At 42.4% G+C, this 23,376-nt stretch overlaps 1 protein-coding gene across 14 annotated transcripts in view; it reads right to left on the reverse strand.

Annotated features, from left to right (window-relative positions):
- Positions 1–23,376, reverse strand: part of LOC140491549 (kinase suppressor of Ras 1-like) — a 208,516-nt gene that overhangs the window by 173,060 nt on the left and 12,080 nt on the right. The window lies entirely within an intron of this gene.

Raw genomic sequence — 23,376 nt, forward strand, 5'->3', positions numbered from 1 at the left:
AATCTATCAACAGGGAAACAGAAAAGTCATGCAGAACGCATCATGAAGTGCTCCCTTCAGTGGCCTGAAGACAATCTGACAGCCGATTTAGCAACCAACACTGTTTTATCACTCCTGTAACTTCAGCTCAGATCCTTGAATATCGCCAGAGACATCGAGGCATGGCATCTGGGGAAGGGCAGCCCCTCAATTCACTGATGCAGGCCTGAAGGTCCTACGAGAGGTCACAAGGGAGAACGACATAAGGAGGCCACTCACCAAGATTAACTCAAACCTTGATAGAAGCAACAGGTGTGTGGTGTGCAGAAATTTGACACCAATTTGGAAATGGTTCAGTGACTTCACATGCTCTGGCAAGCTGAGCACAACCATCAAAACACATTTCTAGATATTCACTCTCCATGAGGCATACCAGCTGAGGAGCCTGGGAAGCATGCTCTCCTGAACTTAGAAGCGTATATTGGATTAGTGGTGCTAGAAGAGCACAGCAGTTCAGGTAGCATCCAACGAGAAGCGAAATCGACGTTTCGGGCAAAAGCCCTTCATCAGGAATAAAGGCAGTCAGCCTGAAGCATGGAGAGATAAGCTAGAGGAGGGTGGGGGTGGGGAGAGAGTAGCATAGAGTACAATGGGTGAGTGGGGGAGGAGATGAAGGTGATAGGTCAAGGAGGAGAGGGTGGAGTGGATAGGTGGAAAAGGAGATAGGCAGGTCGGACAAGTCCAGACAAGTCAAGGAGACAGTGCTGAGCTGAAAGTTTGAAACTAGGATGAGGTGGGGGAAGAGGAAATGAGGAAGCTGTTGAAGTCCACATTGATGCCCTGGGGTTGAAGTGTTCCGAGGCAGAAGATGAGGCGTTCTTCCTCCAGGCATCTGGTGGTGAGGGAGCGGTGGTGAAGGAGGCCCAGGACCTCCATGTCCTTGGCAGAGTGGGAGGGGGAGTTGAAATGTTGGGCCACGGGCTGGTGTGGTTGATTGGTGCGGGTGTCCCGGAGATGTTCCCTAAAGCGCTCTGCTAGGAGACGCCCAGTCTCCCCAATGTAGAGGAGACCACATCGGGAGCAACGGATACAATAAATGATATTAGTGGATGTGCAGGTAAAACTTTGATGGATGTGGAAGGCTCCTTTAGGGCCTTGGATAAAGGTGAGGGAGGAGGTGTGGGCGCAGGTTTTACAGTTCCTGCGGTGGCAGGGGAAAGTGCCAGGATTGGAGGGTGGGTCGTAGGGGGGTGTGGACCTGACCAGGTAGTCACGGAGGGAACAGTCTTTGCGGAAGGTGGAAAGGGGTGGGGAGGGAAATATATCCCTGGTGGTGGGGTCTTTTTGGAGGTGGCGGAAATGTCGTCGGATGATTTGGTTTATGCGAAGGTTTGTAGGGTGGAAGGTGAACACCAGGGGCGTTCTGTCCTTGTTACGGTTGGAGGGGTGGGGTCTGAGGGCGGAGGTGCAGGATGTGGACGAGATGCGTTGGAGAGCATCTTTAACCATGTGGGAAGGGAAATTGCAGTCTCTAAAGAAGGAGGCCATCTGGTGTGTTCTATGGTGGAATTGGTCCTCCTGGGAGCAGATACGGCGGAGGCGGAGAAATTGGGAATACGGGATGGCATTTTTGCAAGAGGTAGGGTGGGAAGAGGTGTAATCCAGGTAGCTGTGGCAGTCGGTGGGTTTGTAAAAAAATGTCAGTGTCAAGTCGGCATCACTAATGGAGATGGAGAGGTCTAGGAAGGGGAGCGAGGTGTCAGAGATAGTCCAGGTAAATTTAAGGTCAGGGTGGAATGTGTTGGTGAAGTTGATGAATTGCTCAACCTCCTCGCGAGAGCACGAGGTGGCACCAATGCAGTCATCAATGTAGCGGAGGAAGAGGTGGGGAGTGGTGCCGGTGTAATTACGGAAGATCAACTATTCTACATAGCCAACAAAGAGACAGGCATAGCTGGGGCCCATACGTGTGCCCATGGCTACGCCTTTGGTCTGGAGGAAGTGGGAGGATTCAAAGGAGAAATTGTTAAGGGTGAGGACCAGTTCGGCCAAACTAATGACAGTGTCAGTGGAAGGGTACTGTTGGGGACGTCTGGAGAGGGAAAAACGGAGGGCTTGAAGGCCCTGGTCATGGCGGATGGAGGTGTAGAGGGATTGGATATCCATGGTGAAGATGAGGCGTTGGGTGCCGGGGAAACGGAAGTCTTGGAGGAGGTGGAGGGCGTGGGTGGTGTCTCGAACGTATGTGGGGAGTTTCTGGACTAGGGGAGATAGGACAGTGTCAAGGTAGGTAGAGATGAGTTTTCGCTGCTCCTTGGATGCTGCCTGAACTGCTGTGCTCTTCCAGCACCACTAATCCAGTATTTGGTTTTCAGCATCTGCAGTTATTGTTTTTACCCCTTAGAAGCATATGTCCAAGGCAGTCTTGATTATCCAAGAGCAAACTGTATCATTATATTATAATAAATATATATGTGGGAAAAAATCCGCTCCCCTGTCCATCCACAGCATGGCCAAAAAGAGCATAAGGAACTATGTCTGTCTATGCCACAAGAGAAACTACCCCAGAGTGCCTCAGCCTTGACCAAACAGGCTAACTAAGACACTAGGCAGCAAACAGGAGATGACTCAAGCCACTTCCAGACTGGGGAATACACTTCCTGAGACAGCCTGACAATAGACTTCCTAGCTCTCAATACGCACAACCGCTCCTGAAGCCCTAAGGGCAGCCTCACTCCTCACACATACTGGAACTGCACAAAGGGTGCCCAGACTGATAGGCACCAAGGTAACTCACCCGTGACCAAGCCACAATGGAAACCCACTGATGCCAGAATGAAAGACACTCACACCTACTCTCACATAGAACCAAAATCTCCTGTTTCGGTTACAAACTGGCAGCTACTGTCTGGCAGCTGATTGTTCTCCCATTAATTTCATTCTTCTCTTGATCAATCTGTAATTCACACCATTGTACTGTATCTCTATAAAAACTGCCCGCACTCACCACTCAGGGAATAGAACCCTTGGTCTACCTGTACAGATTGTCAGTTCTGTGTCGCCTAGTCAATTGTCTTCCAGCGATATAACTTGTAATAAACAGTTTGTCAATTTCACCCAATCTGCACTTGTGTGGTCTGTTCAGATGGGTAATTTCTCCAACAATATGTAACATGTTGTTTGAAAATTCAGTAACATTGATGCACGTTACACTGAAAACATATCTGGTGATTGGAGGCTGGTTATAGACACTGATTTATGATTTACAAATGCAGAAAATATATCGTGTGCCACTCAAATAGGTACTAAAAGATTGAGAATGACAGCAGTACATGAAATTTCAAGAAGCACCAAATGATATCCGATTTTTAAAACATTTGGCTTTTCTGGCTTAGTTTTCAATAATTTAAGTATTGAACCAATACTTAAATTATTAAGTATTTAACCAATTTAAAAGTAATAGTTTGGATGAATGGGTCAATGTTCAGACTTACTTTAGAGTTGTTGGAAGTTACATGGGCAGTTACAGGGGAACCTCGATTATCAGAACGTGATGGGTGGGTACTATTTCATTCGGAAAATCAATTATTCGGTTAATTGATTAAATGCCTTTCCTCTGGGGCTCGGAGGTTTTAAAGTCTGCTCCTCTTTCAGGAGACAGCAGAAGGACACAGCACATGAGGCCCCGCCCCTCCTGACGCTGTCAGACACCACCGCTCTCCCTCAAGCCTCCCCCCCCCCACCCCCCAGCCACAGCCACAGCCACACACACACAATTTTTTACTGCAACCTTTAGACAGGTTCCACCTTTATCCTGTACAGGATAATGTTGGAGAGATTATGTGGGGTTTAGAGTACACCCCTGTAAAGAACTCCAGGGAAAGTGTGGGGACAGGGCAGGCAGTCAGTCATTTGGAGATGATGCCTGTTTAATCACTGTAAACAAAAGACGTGATCACTTTTGGAAACACATCTTTGATGTTATGTTTCCATCAGGACCTTGAGATCTCCTTCAGATAATCCGATTTTCGGGTAATTGGTATTCGGATAATCGAGGTTCCTCTGTAAACAGAAATAATGTAAATATATTTAAAAGTGTATTCAAGTTTTACATACACATATATAACACATTGCTAGGCCTTTCAACAAAATTAGAGAATGCTAGTGGTAACTTTCAAGAGCTGTTTTCTTCCTTTCCATCCACCTCATCACAGTCTCAGCAGATCTTTCTATTTCTCAGCAGACTTGTAGTTCTTTGTGCTTTCAGGCAGGTGTTCCTCTTGCTGCTATATCCAGGGATAAATCAGGGGAACTCCATGGATCTCCTAGATTCATTATTTGGCAACGCTTGGATACTGGAGGCCAGGACTGCAAAGCTAGGCAGACTGAGGACACAGTTTCAAACATCAGAGTCTTGAATCAAGATCAGAAGGTTTTGTTTATTTAGAAGGTGGCCAGAAGTTGTTTCATTTTGTTTTTGCTCTTTTAAAATTAAACATTGTGGCCTCAAAATGTAAATATTCCAATCAATAAATTTTTCCATACAACTGAATTGATTCCCAGTTCTGTCTGTTCACTCGCTGCGCCATCTTATTGTGTTCTCACAAAAACAGCATTCCTCAAACCAGCCCTTCTGGTACCATGTGGCCAGAACTCAGGTGCAGGCCAAGCATTAGGTTAGATTAGATTAGATTCCCTACAGTGTGGAAACAGGCCCTTTGGCTCAACAAGTCCACATCGACCCTCCAAAGGAGTAACCCCACCCAGACCCATTTCCCTCTGGCTAATGCACCTAATACTACGGGCAATTTAGCATGGTCAATCTACATGACCTGCATATCTTTGGACTGTGGGAGGAAACCAGAGTACCCAGAGGAAACCCACACAGTCACGGGGAGAATGTGCAAACTCAACAAGACAGTTGCCGGAGGCTGGAATTGAACGTGGGATCCTGGTGCTGTGAGGCATCAGTGCTAACCACTGAGCCACCATGCTGCCTGTTTCTTAAACAGTTTGTGTGACTGAAGGTGGCATTACTCCACAACGTGACCCTGTTCTCCTGTTCCCACCAGCATGAACTCTCCAGATGTCTAGCCCACAACATATAAAGAATTTTGCAAGTCTACCAAAAAACAATTAATAATATGCATTTTACAAGGTCGAGAATGCTGTGAAAATTCAGTTTTGGTTATTACAAAATGCATCCTGTCAGGCTAAGGAGTAGAAAAAAGGAAGCTGTAAAAATTTAACACACTTAAAACACCAGGAGTGTCAAAGATCTACTTAGTTCAGAGCAGAACCAAATACATTTGATACATTAAGCACTTAGGAAATAAATATTAATTTCATACAGATTCATTTAAGTTTGCGGAGTGACTCAGATCTACATAGTAGTTCAACTTCCAGTCATATCAGACATTTTCAACCTCATTATTCTCGCCACGTCTTCCGCTCCAACGCAAACCCAGGTTAATCAGGAGGATCAGAGGAAAATCAGGAGGGCAAAACGGGGACATGAGATAGCGTTGGCAAATACAATTAAGGAGAATCCAAAGGGTTTTTACAAAATATTAAGGACAAAAGGGTAACTAGGGAGAGAATAGATCCCCTCAACGATCAGCAAGGCGGCCTTTTTGTAGAGCCACAGAAAATGGGGAGATACTAAATGAATATTTTGCATCAGTATTTACTGTGGAAAAGGATGTGGAAGATATAGACTGTAGGGAAATAGATGGTGATATCTTGCAAAATGTCCAGATTACAGAGGAGGAAGTGCTGGATGCCTTGAAACGGTTAAAGGTGGATAAATCCCGAGGACCTGATCAGGTGTACACAAGAATTCTGTGGGAAGCTAGAGAAGTGATTGCTGGGCCTCTTGCTGAGATAATTTTTTCATCGATAGTCACAGGTGAGGTGCCGGAAGACTGGAGGTTAGCTAACATGGTGCCACTGTTTAAGAAGGGTGGTAAAGACAAGCCAGGGAACTATAGACCCGTGAGCCTGACCTCAGTGGTGGGCAAGTTGTTGGAGGGAATCCTGAGGGACAGGATGTACGTGTATTTGGAAAGGCAAGGACTGATTAGGGGTAGTCAACGTGGCTTTGTGCGTGGGAAATCACATCTCACAAACTTGATTGAGTTTTTTGAAGAGGTAGCAAAGAGGATTGATGAGGGCAGAGCAGTAGATGTGATCTATATGACTTCAGTAAGGCGTTCGACAAGGTTCCCCATGGGAGACTGATTAGCAAGGTTACATCTCATGGAATACAGGGACAACTAGCCATTTGGATACAGAACTGGCTCAAAGGTAGAAGACAGAGGGTGGTAGTGGAGGGTTGTTTTTCAGACTGGAGGCCTGTGACCAGTCGAGTGCCACAAGAATCAGTGCTGGGTCCTCTACATTTTGTCATTTACGTAAATGATTTGGATGCGAGCATTAGAGGTACAGTTGGTAAGTTTGCAGATGACACCAAAATTGGAGGTGTAGTGGACAGCGAACAGGGTTACCTCAAATTACAACAGGATCTGGACCAGATGGGCCAATGGACTGAGAAGTGGCAGATGGAGTTTAATTCAGATAAATGCGAGGTGCTGCATTTTGGGAAAGCAAATCTTAGCAGGACTTATCCACTTAATGGTAAAGTCCTAGGGAGTGTTGCTAAACAAAGAGACCTTGGAGTGGAGGTTCATAGCTCCTTGAAAGTGGAGTCGCAGGTAGATAGGATAGTGAAGGCGGCGTTTGGTATGCTTTCCTTTATTGGTTAGAGTATTGAGTACAGGAGTTGGGAGGTCATATTGCGGCTGTACAGGCCATTGGTTAGGCCACTGTTGGAATACTGCGTGCAATTCTGGTCTCCTTCCTATCGGAAAGATGTTGTGAAACTTGAAAGGGTTCAGAAAAAATTTACAAGGATGTTGCCAGGGTTGGAGGATTTGAGCTATAGGTAGAGGCTGAACAGGCTGGGGCTGTTTTCCCTGGAGCATCGGAGGCTGAAGGGTGACCTTATAGAGGTTTACAAAATTATGAGGGGCATGGATAGGATAAATAGGCAGAGTCTTTTCCCTGGGGTCGGGGAGTCCAGAACTAGAGGGCATAAGTTTCGGGTGAGAAGGGAAAGATATAAAAGAGACCTAAGGGGCAACTTTTTCACGTAGAGGGTGGTACGTGTATGGAATGAGCTGTCAGAGGATGTGGTGGAGGCTGGTACAATTGCAACATTTGAGAGGCATTTGGATGGGTATATGAATAGGAAGGGTTTGGAGGGATATGGGCAGATGGGACTAGATGGGGTTGGGATATCTGGTCAGCATGGACAGGTTGGACCGAAGGGTCTGTTTCCATGCTGTACATCTCTATGACTATGATTCTAACTACCAGCATGTTTTTAAAACCAAAAACCTTCACATGCTTTTACTTAATCACTTAAATTATACAGTGTGTTCCCTCAACTTCAGACACAAATTAAATCACAAAATTGGGTAATCTGGAGGTGTAAAGCAGATTCCAAAATAATTCCTCAAACAAATAATAACCTTTTAAAAGAGTCAAAAGATAATAGGAAAAAAGTTAAAGAGATTCATAAATTTATAAAATTAATATTTTCCTTTCATTCCAGATGGTAACTCTTCTGTTAAAATAAAGTTTACTATATTTCAAGGGAATACCTTCAGACTCTGCAATGGAATCAAGAGTAAATTTACCAGTGAATTTTATTGAGACTAACCTCTAAGTTGGCTAACATGCTGAATGTATTTGAAATTTACCAAAGAACTGAAAAAGTGACAAGTCCAGCATGGTGATGAGAACAGACTGCTTATTTTTGCAATGGGGCCATCCTTACCTGCTTTGATTCATACATGACTAGACCTACAGCAAATGCATCGATTCTTAACTACTCTCTGGCCAATTAGGGATTGGTAATAAATGATGGCCTAGTCAGTGACGTGCAAATCCCACGAATGAATCTTTTACAAAAGGTGTACAGGAGCAGTGAGCAGTACCTGCCATTGAGTCACAAAACAACCGGAGACAGCTAAATGAAGGTACTATTCAGTGGAACTTTAAAAACTAAAATAAAGTTAAGAAAACAATTACAGTGATGCAACTTGTTATGACATATTTACATGGTAACAACTCTCACTCTCCCTTTAAATGTATAAAGTCAGCCCGTGACATTTAATAAAAACCAAAAGAACTGCAGACGCTGTAAATCAGAAACAAAAACAGAAATTGCTGGAAAGGATCTGAGGAACGGTCACTCAACCTGAAACATTAACTCTGATCTCTCCCTACAAATGTTGTCAGCCCTGCTGAGCTTTTCCAGCAATTTCTGTTGTTACATTTAATTATTGCTTACTGGCTAAGATACATAAAAGTTAAATTGGAGAGCTTTAGATCATCTTTCCAGAAGAGAACTTTATTCCACACAGACCTAAAAGAACACAGAATTTTATTGAGGTATTGAGGTGGCCAGGGAGTGGAAGGAGAACCAGTGCACTGCTCCCAAGTCGTCACATCTTGCCAGCAAAACAGAATTACTGCATTTAGAATAATGGAGAGGTTGCTACCCAATACATTGTTATTTCATACAACTGGTGCTGGGGAGCGTCTGCTAAGGAGAGATAAACTGAAATGCCAGGAAGAGGTCAAACAGTGACAAAGTTGAATTGCATCTGCATCCTGCCCAAAATACCTCTTTTTTGTCACTTCAAACAGGTCAACATCCAGCAGTCACCCTTAATTAGACTACATAGGAAAATATCTACACTGAATACCAGCAAGTCACTGTCCATACTTTTATTTATTCTTAAGACATCAATATTTATTCATACCACTGGTTAACCTAACTTATTAGATGTAGCAAACAAAGATATTTTCTCATTGACACTTTGCATTACCAGACTCCCTTAAAATAAATGCCCATTTTACACATTCAGGCAAAACTACATGATATACTAGAAAATATTAGAAGGAACTAGGTTATGAAATTTGATATACAGTCTTTTATCTCGGAGGAATTATTTACATAGCAAATGAATGTGCTAAGTGTTTTACACTATTGATACCATAATTCAAGTTTAACTGGTTTCCTAGCAAGTCTTTGAAACACTTAAAATATTGAGTTTTACAATGTTCGCAAAACTTTACTCCAATTAAGTTCTCAGTCATGACTGTTAGTTACAGGCATACCAATTTGTAAAAAATAAATTTATAGAGTAAACAAAAAGTCACACAGCAGTCTGCATTATTAACGGCTATTCGTTTAGTGCCTCAAAACCTTAGACAGATCCTTTCCTGCTGACATACAAGGAACATATTGCATTTTATTCCGGCCTTTATTGTGTTGAGAATTCTGTACCGAAGACTCCAGGATGCCTTGAGTGACCACATGCGCTGACATGTCAGGCTTCTATCCAATATGAAATTATTCATTCTGAAAGGAGACCAAGCAACCTGGAGCATCAATATTCTGTGCCAGAGCCAGGACATGGTTTAATTTGAACAACTCTCATCATATTGAAATTCTATTTCAACATACCAGTGGACTAAACACCAAGCTGAGATAATCCATAATCTCTACAAAGGGGTAGAAGCAAAGTTGGAAAGAAAGTACTAAGGAAAGTACCCAAGAAACTGAGGAGGACGGTATGAGAATAGAGAAGTGATACTTATCAGGAAAGGCTGAACTGGCTGGCGTTCTTTGCTCTTTAAAATATGGCTGAGGGATGATCTGATAGAGATCTTCAAAGTGGCAAAAGCTTAAACATAGAAAATGTTTCCATCTGTGGGGAAGTCCAAAACTAGAGAGGTCATAAATAAAAGATAGTCACGAAAAAAAAAAACCAACGCAAATTTTGAGAATCTTCCCGACCCAAAAGGGTGACAGGAATACAGGAAAAACCAACGTAAGGAGCAGTTGAGTCAAACAGCATAAACGATTATAAGAGAAAACTAGATAAACTCGTATGAGAAAAAGGAATACATAAACACCAGCACAGACCAGCTGGGGCAAATTTTCTGTTTCTGCACTGTAGGCTATGTAATTAATTATCATAGTTCATTCTTAAGTAATTCTTACCAGATGATCGTAGGATAGCACTGTTCTCAGATCAAGTTGAATTCACTTTCTTGAAGAGAGAATATACCAGGTAGATTCAGAAAAACGGCCCAATTTACTAAGTGAGACAGGAGTAATCTGGGTAACTATCAACATCCTGGGGATTACCATTGGCCAGAAACTGATCTGAATAGCCATTCCTGTGGCCACACGTGCAGATGAGGGGTTTGGAATCCTAATGCGAGTAACTAATCTCCTGACTCCTCAATATCTGCCCACCATCTCCGTGACACAAATCAGGAATGTGATGGAATACTCCACATCTGCCTGGATAAATGTAGCTCGAACAACATTCAAGAAGCTTGACATCATCCAGGACATGGCTACCCAACATCACATCCACAAACATTCACTCCCTCCACCAGCAAAGCACTAACTATAAGAAGTACTGCAGAAATTTACCAAGGTTCTTTAGGCAGCACCTTCCAAACAGACAGCCTTTACTAGTAGAAGAGCAGCAGACACATAGGAAAACCACCAGCTTCAAGTGCTCCTCTAAGTCACTCATTACCCTATTTTGGAAATATATCACCATTCCTTTAGTGTTACTGGATCAAAACACTGGAACCCCACCCTAACAGTACTGCAGGTCTACAACAGCAGTTCAAGAAGTGAGCTCACCACCAACTTCTCAAGGGCAACCAGGGTTGGGCAATAATTGCTAGCCCATCTAGCAACCTCTTCATTCCTTAATGAATTTTTAAAAAGTTATAGCCAAGTTGGCTTGACATCTGTCATATGGGAATGTTTCAAATATCTTTAAATTCAGAATTTCATTTAATCAAAAAGAGAAAATACTTAGACAAACAGCAGTGATTTAAAAATGATCAATTTTCCTTGATAAAATTCACTGAAATCTGAGGGATATGTATGGCATATAGAGGAAATACAGCAGACTTTCTGAAAGCCTTTCACAGGGTATTGCAGAGCAAAATACCAGAGAGGATAAAGGTGCTTGAAATTAGTTGGATAGAAAAATTCATTAAATTTGGTTAGAAGTTGAAAAAAACTCTTTCCAGATTGCAAAAGCAAAACACTGTGGATGCTGGAAATTAACAATATAAACAGAAAATGCTTGAAACATTGAGCAGATACTGTACCATCTGCAGGGAAAGAAGCAGATTTAACATTTCAGGTCTGTGACCTTTCATGTGAACACGGTGTTGGAAGTGGGTCACAATGCATCACAGGGTTTTGGACTACTTCAGTTCATTGTTTATATCAATAATTTGTATATTGGTATAGAAAGAATAGCAGTACCAAAATGTGAGGTACAGATAATTTTTTTTAAAAACCCTAAAAAGGAAGCTTGAGAGGATATGGACTAAAGTAGCAGATGGAATTAAATGTCACTCAGTGTGAGGTGATGCATTTTGCATTAACAGCAATAATTATATGCTGAAGGGAAGTAGGCTTGGTGCTACAGAAGAACAGAAGCACTTCAATTCTAGACAACATAAGAGATACAGAACAGCCAATAAAATGGTAATAATGCTGCAAATTATACCAGGTGTAGAATGGGCTCTACAGTATGGTAAACAGGTAAAGGTTTTAGAGAGGGAGTTACCATAGAAATACAAATTTAAAGATTTGAAAAAAATCAGTGTTTTTTCATTAGATCAGTGCAGGTAATTAATGAATCAAAATGATAAGTGTTAAGAAAAATGGGAGCGACTGGAATTAAGGTGAAGAATCTAGAATAAGGAAATAAAAGTTTAGGTGCAAGGGATTTAGCACAAAGAACAAAACAAAACTTCTTGAGGAGGATCAAGAGGTTGTGGAATTTGCTTCCTGACTGATTAACTGAGACAAAAGCTGTAACATTAAAGATTGTATTGGATAGATAAGTAAAAGAAAAAGCAGATGACGAGACATGGAAACAGAGTCGATCAACTTAATCAGGATTGTAGTCAATTGGAGGCAATTGCAAGTATTTGTTAAAGCAAATATCCAGCGGTCTGAATTGCAAAATTGATATTTTTTTTACAGAATTCTTAGCCTCTGTTCAATCAACCATTCCCTGGTCAGTTTATGGTACAACAGTGATATTGTAACTGTCAGTGGCACATGACCTTCCCAATCTTTTAAAATTGCAAAAACATACTTAGCGACTTTTTTTACAAATATATACAAAAAGGTTATTTTTCTGTTCTGTACAATCTTTCCAATGAGAGAAAAGAAACCCAAATGGTATATTGGAATTTTACATCCCACAGAGCTAATGTGCAGTTATAATAACAAAGACATTTTTAACTCATGCAGGAAGAAAATATTTACATGTTGGAAGCAGCAAGGAGGTCTGACAACTGATTGAACCCCCATTATACTTTGGCAGAAAGTCCTTAAATGGTGGTCTTTCTCTACTGCACCTTGCCAGTAGCTGGACTTAAAATGTGCCAGCCTGCACATGGAAAACATATACACAACTGTAAGGCTTCTGAGCAAATGTCACCAGACGCAAAGCATTAACTGATTTCTCTACACAGATACCGCCAGACCTGCTGAGGATTTCCAGTAATTTCTGTTGTTATTGGCAGCAGGGGCCTGCAGATTAAGGCCTCCCTGTACATGGATGATGTCGCCGTTTTCTGCTCGAATCCGCTGTCTGTGCGCAGACTCATGTGACCAGTTTGAACAGGCCTCAGGGGCCAAGGTTAACCGATGCAAAAGTGAGGCCATGCTCTTCGGGAATTGGGCCAACCAATCCTCGATCCCCTTCACTGTCAGGACCGACCACCTGAAGGTGCTGGGTATTTGGTTCGGGGGGGGCTGGGGCATGTGCCAAGTCTTGGGAGGAGCATATAGCAAAGTGAGGCAGAAACTGGGCAGATGGAAGCTACGCTCTCCATCGTGGGAAAAAATCTGGTCATCAGGTGTGAGGCACTGTCATTGCTATTATACGTGGCACAGGTCTGGCCTATTCCCAGAACCTGTGCCGTTGCAGTCACCCGGGCCATCTTCCAGTTTATATGGAGGTCAAAGATGGACTGAGTCCGAAGGGACTCGCTGTACAAAGATCTGGGTAACAGGGGAAAAAATACACCCAATGCCACCCTCACCCTGATGGCCACCTTTGTGTGTGGCTGCATCAAGCTGTGCGTGGATCCTCGGTCCGCAAACACCAAGTGTCACTACGTACTGAGGTTCTACCTGTCCCCGGTGTTGCGAAGGATGGGCCTGGCCTCCCTGCCGCGGAACGCTCCGAGTAGTTGGACCGTTCCGTATCACCTGTCCTTCGTGGAAAAGTTTATGAAGAAAAACACCTTTGACCACAAGTCCGTCAGGAAGTGGTCAGCACGTAGTGTCCTTGAGACCGTTCGGGAAAAGGAGAGGGCGGATCCTATCGAGCAGTTCCCTGAGCAGACTGTCAAAGCCATTTGGCAGAATGCCTCATCGCCAGAACTTTCCAACAAGCACCAAGACATGGCTTGGCTGGTGGTGAGAAGGGCTCTGCCTGTGACATCCTTTATGCACGCCCGGACTGCATGCTGCCCTCGAAGCGGCTGCGGGGGGGATGAGACTGTCACACACCTCCTTCTGGAGTGTGCCTACGCAGAAGAAGTCTGGAGAGGAATGCAGTGGTGTTTGTCGAGGTTTGTCCTGAGCAGCGCCGTGACGCGGGACTCCGTGCTCTATGGCCTGTTCCCCGGGACGCACACCGAGACGAACATCAACTGTGCCGGGAGGATCATCAACTCGGTGAAGGACGCTCTCTGGGCGGTCCGAAACCTGTTGATCTTTCAGCTGAAGGAGTTGACCCCGACTGAGTGTTGCAGACTGGCACATTCCAAGGTCCAGGACTACGTGTTGAGGGATGCGCTGAAGCTTGGGGCAGCTGCCCCGCCAAGGCACGGTGGGGAAAGACCACCGTGTAATGTCTGTCTGCCTAAAGAAGAACAGGGGGCCCACGCAGTCATTTGGGCTCTGCTGACGCCTCAGCTAAATATATGGGCATATGATTGAAAAACGTACAGACCTGTATATAAAAATGATAAATTCTGATCTCTGTATCTAAATGTTTACATATGTATGGCATGACCAACTGTACAGACCATCAAATTATTTTATGAATAAAGTATATTTTTGAAATTAAAAAAAAATTCTGTTGTTTCTGATGTACAGACCCACAGTTCTTTCGGTCTCTTTTCCGTGGCTTCTCTTGGGGTGTTTTAGCACGGGGTCAGGTTCCTCCAACTCTGCCTCTGATACAGGCAGCATGTAATTCACAGTAGGTCACCTCTTGCACACAGAGCATCCTGGAAGAAAATTGTTCTCTTCAGGCAGCAAAGGCATCGAGACAGAAACATCTGCCATGTCCATCTCAGATTCTGAGCTATCTTCAACACTTTGATGAAGAGGGGGAACCCACAGATTCCAGAACAGTCAGAAAGGCAGTCAAGGAGCTGGGCAAGGTTTGCTCCTGCACCATTTGAGAGGTTGCAGTTTTCATACTTTAATTGCTTCTACTCGAACTTTATATGTCACAGGACCTGACCTCATATCAACCATGCCTTTTACTCATGCAGGGCCAATCCCATGGTTCCTACACCAAACTTCATCCCCTGAAGTTAACTGTCTCTCTCGTTTAGTGGAGTCTTGTGTTCCATTGACGTTCCTAAGGCTGTTTCACCCTCCCACTCCCCAGGTCCAGAAAGATCAGATTTAAGTTGATGAGTTGTTACCTCTCCATTAGCAACTCTGCTGGAGCTGTCCCCATAGTTCCATGAGGGGTGGCCCTATAATCAAATCGGAACCAGGTTATTTTGGTATCTAGTGAAGCTGTAGGCTGTTTTCTTTAAGCTTGCCTTCAAAATTTAGACTGCTCTTTCTGCCAGACCACTGGATGATGAATGGTCTTTCTAGACGAATACCACTCAACTTTAGGAAATACTTGGATTCCTTGCTGGTATACAATGGCCCAGTATCTGTGACCAACACTTGCAGGAGTCATGTATTGTAAAAGATGTGTACAATTTTTCTATTGTCCCAGTTTTGACAAATGAACTCTATGCACACTCAGCCACTCGGCAGGAACATCCACAATGACTAAGAACGTTTCGCCCATGAAAGGACCAGCACAGTCACTGTGTAACTGAGTCCAGGGTTTTCCCAGTCTATCCCACGAATGTGGGAGAGCTGCTAGTGATAATCTTTGTCCTTGTTGGCACTCTCCTGGATACCAGCTTGAGTTCTCTTACTCCATTTAGGTCCAGTGGGACTCTTTTATTGTCTCAAGTCCACATACCAGCAACAACTACAATGGCTTGCCAGCTCGGATCCTGAAGAAAATTTTCACCATTTGGCCGAGGCTTGCTTTGTTTTAGGGTTTTGCTGTGAGCTGGCTCAGAGTCCCTCTGGTTCAGGCCATGTCGTGAGGCTATGCAATTGCCTTCCCTTAAGTGGTGTTACCCAACCAAGCTCAGTCAGACTGGCGGGGATGTCCACTTTCATTAGCGTACCCTGCAACTCATATGCTCCACTTGCTGCATTTTCAAATGATAGAGCCAGTTGTAGTGCCTGTTTGAAGTCCAGTTGGACTTCAGCTGGTAGGCATTTTTGCACGGTTACATCATTAATCCCACATACTAAACCGTCTCTCAGCATCTCATTAAGGATTAAAACCAAAGTTGCATGTCTCTGCCAATCATATTAATTTAGTCAAAAATCCTGATACAGATTCCCAGAATTGCCAAGTAAAACTAATAGCGTCTCAGAATTAGAATGGCTTGGGGTTGTAATACCTCTAAACTAAATGTGTCAATTCTTGAAAGGTTTGTGTATCTGGTGCCTCAGGGAAAGTTAGGCTCCTAATATCCAAAAAAGCTGGGGTCCACAAGCTGTCAGGAAAATTATTCATTGCTTTTCATCTGCCCCCATATCATCTCCCTTGAAGGAATAACGCATCCTTTACACATATTGGGTCCAGTCTTTGATGGCAGGATTGAATGAGTCAAGCTTCTCAAATAACGGCATAATGCCAGAAATGCTTACCCCCAACTCAAAGACAACTTGTTGTGAGCAAATTTCTTCTCTTGTCACCACTGAAATAATCTGGACCAGAATAACAGACCCAATCAGGGAATTCATATTCTGTGATGTCCACCTAACTTCCCTCATTATAATCACTACAGTGGCAGGAAGAAAACCATTCTTGTGCAACTGGTTAATATTCTGACAAAACAATTACTCAACATGTTCATAATTTCTTTATTTTCCATTGATAATATCACATATTGGTTGAAGGAACCCATGCTATATTAGCAAAGGGATGCAATTACAATTCTCATGTTCATTTTTATATCTCGTGCAAGTTTCCTTTCTGTTTGTAGCTATTTTGGTCATCCGTAGCATATGTCAGGTATAGACAGGTTGGATCGAGTGAATCCTTAAAAAAAAAGAGTATAAAGAAAGTAGAGTATACTTAAGAGGGAAATCAGGAGGGCAAAACGGGGACATGAGATAGCATTGGCAAATACAATTAAGGAGAATCCAAAGGGTTTTTGCAAATATATTAAGGACAAAAGGGTAATTAGGGAGAGAATAGAGCCCCTCAAAGATCAGCAAGGCGGCCTTTGTGTGGAGCCACAGAAAATGGGGGAGAGGCTAAATGAATATTTTGCATCAATATTTACTGTGGAAAAGGATATGAAAGATATAGACTGTAGGGAAATAGATGGTGACATCTTGCAAAATGCCCAGATTACAGAGGAGGAAGTGCTGGAAGTCTTGAAACGGTTAAAGGTGGATAAATCCTGAGAACCTGATCGGGTGTACACAAGAACTCTGTGGGAAGCTAGAGAAGTGATTGCTGGGCCTCTTGCTGAGATATTTGTATCATCGATAGTCACAGGTGAGGTGCCGGAAGACTGGAGGTGAGCTAACGTAGTGCCACTGTTTAAGAAAGGTGGTAAAGACAAGCCAGGGAACTATAGACCAGTGAGCCTGACCTCAGTGGTGGGCAAGTTGTTGGAGGGAATCCTGAGGGACAGGATGTACATGTATTTGGAAAGGCAAGGACTGATTAGGGATAGTCAACATGGCTTTGTGCGTGGGAAATCATGTATCACAAACTTGATTGAGTTTTTTGAAGAAGTAACAAAGAAGATTGATGAGGGCAGAGCAGTAGATGTGATCTATATGGACTTCAGTAAGGCGTTCGACAAGGTTCCCCATGGGAGACTGATTAGCAAGGTTAGATCTCATGGAATACAGGGAGAACTAGCCACTTCGATACAGAACTGGCTCAAAGGTAGAAGACAGAGGGTGGTGGTGGAGGGTTGTTTTTCAGACTGGTGGCCTGTGACCAGTGGAGTGCCACAAGTATCAGTGGTGGGCCCTCTACTTTTTTTCATTTACGTAAATGATTTGGATGCGAGCATTAGAGGTACAATTAGTAAGTTTGTAGATGACACCAAAATTGGAGGTGTAGTGGACAGCGAAGAGGGTTACCTCAGATTACAACAGGATCTGGACCAGATGGGCCAATGGACTGAGAAGTGGCAGATGGAGTTTAATTCAGATAAATGCGAGGTGCTGCATTTTGGGAAAGCAAATCTTAGCAGGACTTATCCACTTAATGGTAAAGTCCTAGGGAGTGTTACTGAACAAAGAGACCTTGGAGTGCAGGTTCTTAGCTCTTTGAAAGTGGAGTCGCAGGTAGATAGGATAGTGAAGAAGGCGTTTGGTATGTTTTCCTTTACTGGTCAAAGTATTGAGTACAGGAATTGGAGGTCATGTTGTGGCTGTACAGGATATTGGTTGGAATATTGCATAAAATTCTGGTCTCCTTCCTATCGAAAGATGTTGTAAAACTTGAAACGGTTAAGAAAGATTTACATGGATGTTGTCAGGGTTGGAGGATCTGAGCTACAGGGAGAGGCTGAACAAGCTGGGGCTGTTTTCCCTGGAGCGTCGGAGGCTGAGGGGTGACCTTATAGAGGTTTACAAAATTATGAGGGGCATAGATAGGGTAAATAAGCAAAGTCTTTTCCCTGGGGTTGGGGAGTCCAGAACTAGAGGGCATAGGTTTAGGGTGAGAGGGGAAAGATATAAAAGAGACCTAAGGGGGCAACATTTTCACGTAGAGGGTGGTACGTGTATGGAATGAGCTGCCAGAGGATGTGGTGGAGGCTGGTACAATTGCGACATTTGAGAGGCATTGGATGGGTATATGAATAGGAAGGGTTTGGAGGGATATGGGCCGGGTGCTGGCAAGTGGGACTAGATTGGGTTGGGATAGCTTTTCGGCATGGACGGGTTGGACCAAAGGGTCTGTTTCCATGCTGTACATTTCTATGACTCTATGACTATTATTGCCCTTCTCCCAATCACCAGGATATCCTTTTTTCTTTACATTTAATCTCTTTAGTTGTCTTTAGTCTTTTTTGGCAAAGTAGAGCTCATGCCTCAAGGGACAAAAACCGGTTCTGTATCCCCTTAATTTTTTTTAAATTACAAAATTATTCTTTATTAATTAAAAAATTGCCTCTAAGTACATACAAAGTGTTTTCAATCTGTTCTGTACAATCTTTGCAGAGAGAAAGAAAACACAAATGACACGTCAACATTTTATATCCCAGAGCTATCGTGCACTTACAAAAAAACAAAAAGGATTTTTAACCCATACAGCAAAGATAGTTACAGGGCAGACTTCTCAGAACCAAATATTCTACTCTGGCTGAAAGATCTTAGACTGTGGTCTTTCCGCACTGTGCCTTGGCAACGGCTGCCCCAAGCTTCAGTGTGTCCCTCAGCGCATAACCTTGGGCCTTGGAATATGCCAGTCCGGTACACTCAGTCAAGGTAAACTCATTACACTGGAAGACCAACAGACCAAAGAGCATCTATACCAAGTTGATGGCCCTCCAGGCACAGTTTAACTCGGTTTGCATCCCAGGGAACAGCCTGTAGAGCACAGAGTCTTGCGTCACGGAGCTGCTTGGGACTAACCTTGACAAAAACTACTTCATCACTCTTCAGACCTTCTCTGCAAAGACAGTTTCCAGAAAGAGGTGTGTGGCAGTCTCCTCCCCTACCCGCACATCCAACGATAGTAATTGAACATTCCGTGATAGTGATACCAGGTCCTTCCTTCACAACACTGGGTTTGTAGATGGCACATTACATTTATCAATTTAATAGATCTGTCCACTTTATGGTGCAAAGCTTGTCTTATCCTATTGAAGTCAGCGTTACTTAGCTGTTGCACCTTTCTTTCTTTCAAACACAAATGACCATATTTGGATTGCTCTCAGATAAACATTCAGAGCTTTAGGAATGAGTAATTAATTAGATTTAGTCAACAACCTAAATTGGCATGTGATGTATTGATTCTGAGACACATTACTGCAGAAACCTGCCCTGGACAGAAGAAATTCATTATCTTTCTGATAATTTGTCATGCAATCTAGAACTTATGTAAAAGTTCAACTTCCATTAAAACTACTGTGTCTTTGCTGCATGCTTATCTAATCTCTACATTTATATAGACGACTATCTAAAGATATCAAGGAACTGCTACATGTGCCACTCTAGTTTTAAATCCTTTTCCATGTTATTCTTCCCATAACATTGCCATTGTATGCTTTCTCCTTTTCCTTTCTGACTAAAGTGATTTCATATTTAATCACTACGAGTACACTTGTCCACTATACCATTTTCTCAAGCTTTCTTGTAAACCTTATACCTTAGCACATTTAGTTCCCAGTTCTGAATGTCTTCCAAACACATTTCAGCAACAGTGACCACGTCATAACCTCCAAGTTTATTTTTGTGCCTTATACTCCATGTGATTGTAAAAAGATCATGATTTTGAGCTAGACTTCCTAACTTGTCCTTCTGCTCTGATATTTTACTCACACATTTCATAATTCTCTCCCTGATTTTAAATCATCTTTTTCACTTTCTTTCACCTGTAATTAAATCATTCCTAAAGCACAATTTCTACCACAACAAGTGACAGAGGAAGTAGGTTAGTGAAAGTATATGCATTACTTCATAGCGCAGTACTGATCAAAGACAGACACATGATGAAAGTTTATCCACATAAAATTACGTATTTTAAATTTTAAGTATATTTACATTTGATACATTTGGTAATACAACAATTTTCCAAAGACTCCTATCACAAACAATATTTATCGGAAGGCCTTTATTGAATTAAAATATCCTAAGATGCTTCATAGAAGCAGTGTCAAACAAAATTAGCCACCAAGTCAAATAGGATATTAGACCAGATCTTAAGATAACAAACATGCATCAAGTTTCTTTTTACTGCTTCCTTAAGGTCGCCCTTATATCTGCGACACACTTCCTTATTCAACAGATGAATAGGTCACGTGCACTTTCATGATTAATTTCCACCTCTTATTGTTCTCCATTTCATAATCTCTTTTGCATTCCCAACCTTCCATTTCCCCAACCTTTAAAGTCACCATTTGTACTAAATTTAGGTGTATAGACAGTTGCCAGACCTCTATCCTTATTAAGACAGCCACAGAGAAAAGACAACCAAATCAATTTCTTTCATTGACTGAATGCTAGTTCAACATTGTGGGGATTACCAAGTCCAGTAGATAGGAATGGAACTGATGCAAAATGATTTTCTGGTTCTTTTTCTCTCTTTTCACCTCCACCCAGATGAAACCATGTAAGTGCTCTCCCATGACAGAAAATGATGAGAGTAATAAAAATAGAAGATGTTGGAAATGACAACCAAGTCCAAACCCTTCAACACAACTGCTACATTTTCTGAACACCAGATACAAACAGCCCTTTTGTGTATTTCTAGTATTTTCTCATTTCATTGCAGATTTCAAACAATTTTTAAAAAATAATTCTAATCTATTCACTTGTCTGACTAGTAGAGCTTGGAGGCAAAAGAGACTGGAATCAAAATTTGCTATAGTAACTTCCACTAACTTTAAATTTTCCCTAACCCAATCTTCTACCATACTAACCGATCATCACTGGCATTGCTCAAGTTTGGTCTTGATAACACAAATCATAAAGAATAGTGGGTCGTCTGATATTTCAGCACACTTATTATTCAACTGTGGGAAATAACCCCAATATTATATAGCCTGAAGTCCATTAAGAGTCAACTTAATTGTAGTATTTTCTCAAGACTGGAGCTATTTACCATCTTATTTGTTAGCTTTTCAAAAACAAAAATGCTTTCGCTGGTGTTTTCACAAAATATTGCGCGCAATTCTGGTCTCCTTCCTATTGGAAGGATGTTCTGAAACTTGAAAGGGTTCAGAAAAGATTTACAAGGATACTGCCATGGTTGGAAGATGTGAGCTATACGGAGTGGCTGAATAGGCTGGGACTGTTTTCCTGGAGTGGTGCCTGTGGGGTGACCTTATAGAGGTTTATAAAATCACGAGGGGCATGGATAGGGTAAATAGGCAAGGTCTTTTCCCTGAGGTGGGGGAGTCCAGAACTGGAGGGCATAGGTTTAGAGTGAGACCGGAAAGATATAAAAGAGACCTAAGGGGCAACTTTTTTTACACAGAGGGTGGTGCATGTATGGAATGAACTGCCACAGAAAGTGGTGGAGACTGGTACAATAGCAGCATTTAAAAGGCATTTGGATGGGTATATGAAGAGGAAGGGTTTGGAGGGATATGGGCAAGTGCTGGCAAATGAGACTAGATTAGGTTAGGATATCTGGTCGGCATGAACAAATTGGACCAAAGGGTCGGTTTTCATGCCTTGCATCTCAACGACTCTGACTCAACCTGGAATGCATGTGACACTCTCAAAACAAGCATATAAATAGATCATGTAGCACAGAGGATCACAGAGGCTGTATCCAGATCATACTTTTTCCTCCCCTTTGTTTCAAAGCATAACATTCATTCCACATCAATCTATGGCCAGCTTAATTTAGTATATAAAATTGAAAAGAGAAAATAAAACATAGATAACCAATTTATTCAAGAATAAGTCATCAACAATAATGCATTTTAAGCATTAAAAAATGTAAATGATATTTTGGCCTAATAAGCTGTTCCATATAAATTTATATGGATCAGAACAGTGATGTGGCAATTTAAATAAGGAGAGAAACAATTTACTAAAAAAGTACATAAAGATGAATTACCATTGTCTACTTTTTAAAAAGGGTCAATATCCAACACCTCCATAACAGATTAATTTTAAAAATGTAAATGTGTTACTACTGCCACTATCTTCAAATAGGAAGGTAAGTGAGCCATGATAACACTGATCATGATTTTTCTTTTTTTGTTCCTGCAAAATATTTCTCTTAGAGTGATAGAGTCATACAGCATGGAAACAGACCCTCTGGTCCAATCAGCCCATGCTGTCAATTGTCCTAAAATAAGCTAGTCCCACCTGCCTGCACTTGGCCCATATTTCCTATTCATGTACTTATCCAAATGTCTTTTAAACATTGTAACTGAACCCATAGCCACGACTTCCTCTGGAAGTTCATTCCACACATGACCCACTTTAAAAAAATACCCCTCATGTCTTTTTTAAATCTTTCTCCTCCCAGATTAAATATATAACCTCAAGTATTGAAATCCCCCATCCTAAGGGAAGGCCCTTGGTTATTCATTTATCCATGCCACTCATCATTTTAAAAGCCTCTGGAAAGTCACCTCTCAACCTCTTCGCTCCAGTGAAAAAGTCCCAGCCTATCCAGCTCATCTTTATAACTAAAAGCCTCCATGCCTGGCAACATCCTGGTAAATCTTTTCTGAACACTTTCCAGCTCGAAAATGTCTTTCCTATTACAGGATGAGTAAAACTGGACACAGTATTCCTGAAGAGGCCTCACCAGTGTCCTGTACAACCTCTTCATGATGCCCCAACTCATATACTCAAAAAATCTGAACAATAAAGGCAAGCATGCTAAACATTTTCTTAACCATCCAAAGATGTGCAGGTCAGGTGAATTGGCCATGCTAAATTGCCCGTAGTGTTAGGTAAGGGGTAGATGTAGATGTAGGGGTATGGGTGGGTTACGCTTCGGCGGGGCGGTGTGGACTTGTTGGGCCGAAGGGCCTGTTTCCACACTGTAAGTAATCTAATCTAATCTAATCTAATCTAATCTTGTCTACATGTGACACAAAATTTCAAAAGAATTATATACCTGAACGCCTACGTCTCTCTGTTAACTGCCAAAGGCACTACTTTTAACTGAATAAATCCTGCCCTTGTTTTACAAAAATTAAATAACTGTGCATTTCTCCCAATTAAACTCCATCTACCACTCCTCAGCTCCACGGACCCAATTGATTAAACTCTCT

The sequence above is a fragment of the Chiloscyllium punctatum genome, chromosome 19 (genome assembly GCF_047496795.1).
Source record: "Chiloscyllium punctatum isolate Juve2018m chromosome 19, sChiPun1.3, whole genome shotgun sequence".
In the NCBI taxonomy this organism is placed as follows: domain Eukaryota; kingdom Metazoa; phylum Chordata; class Chondrichthyes; order Orectolobiformes; family Hemiscylliidae; genus Chiloscyllium; species Chiloscyllium punctatum.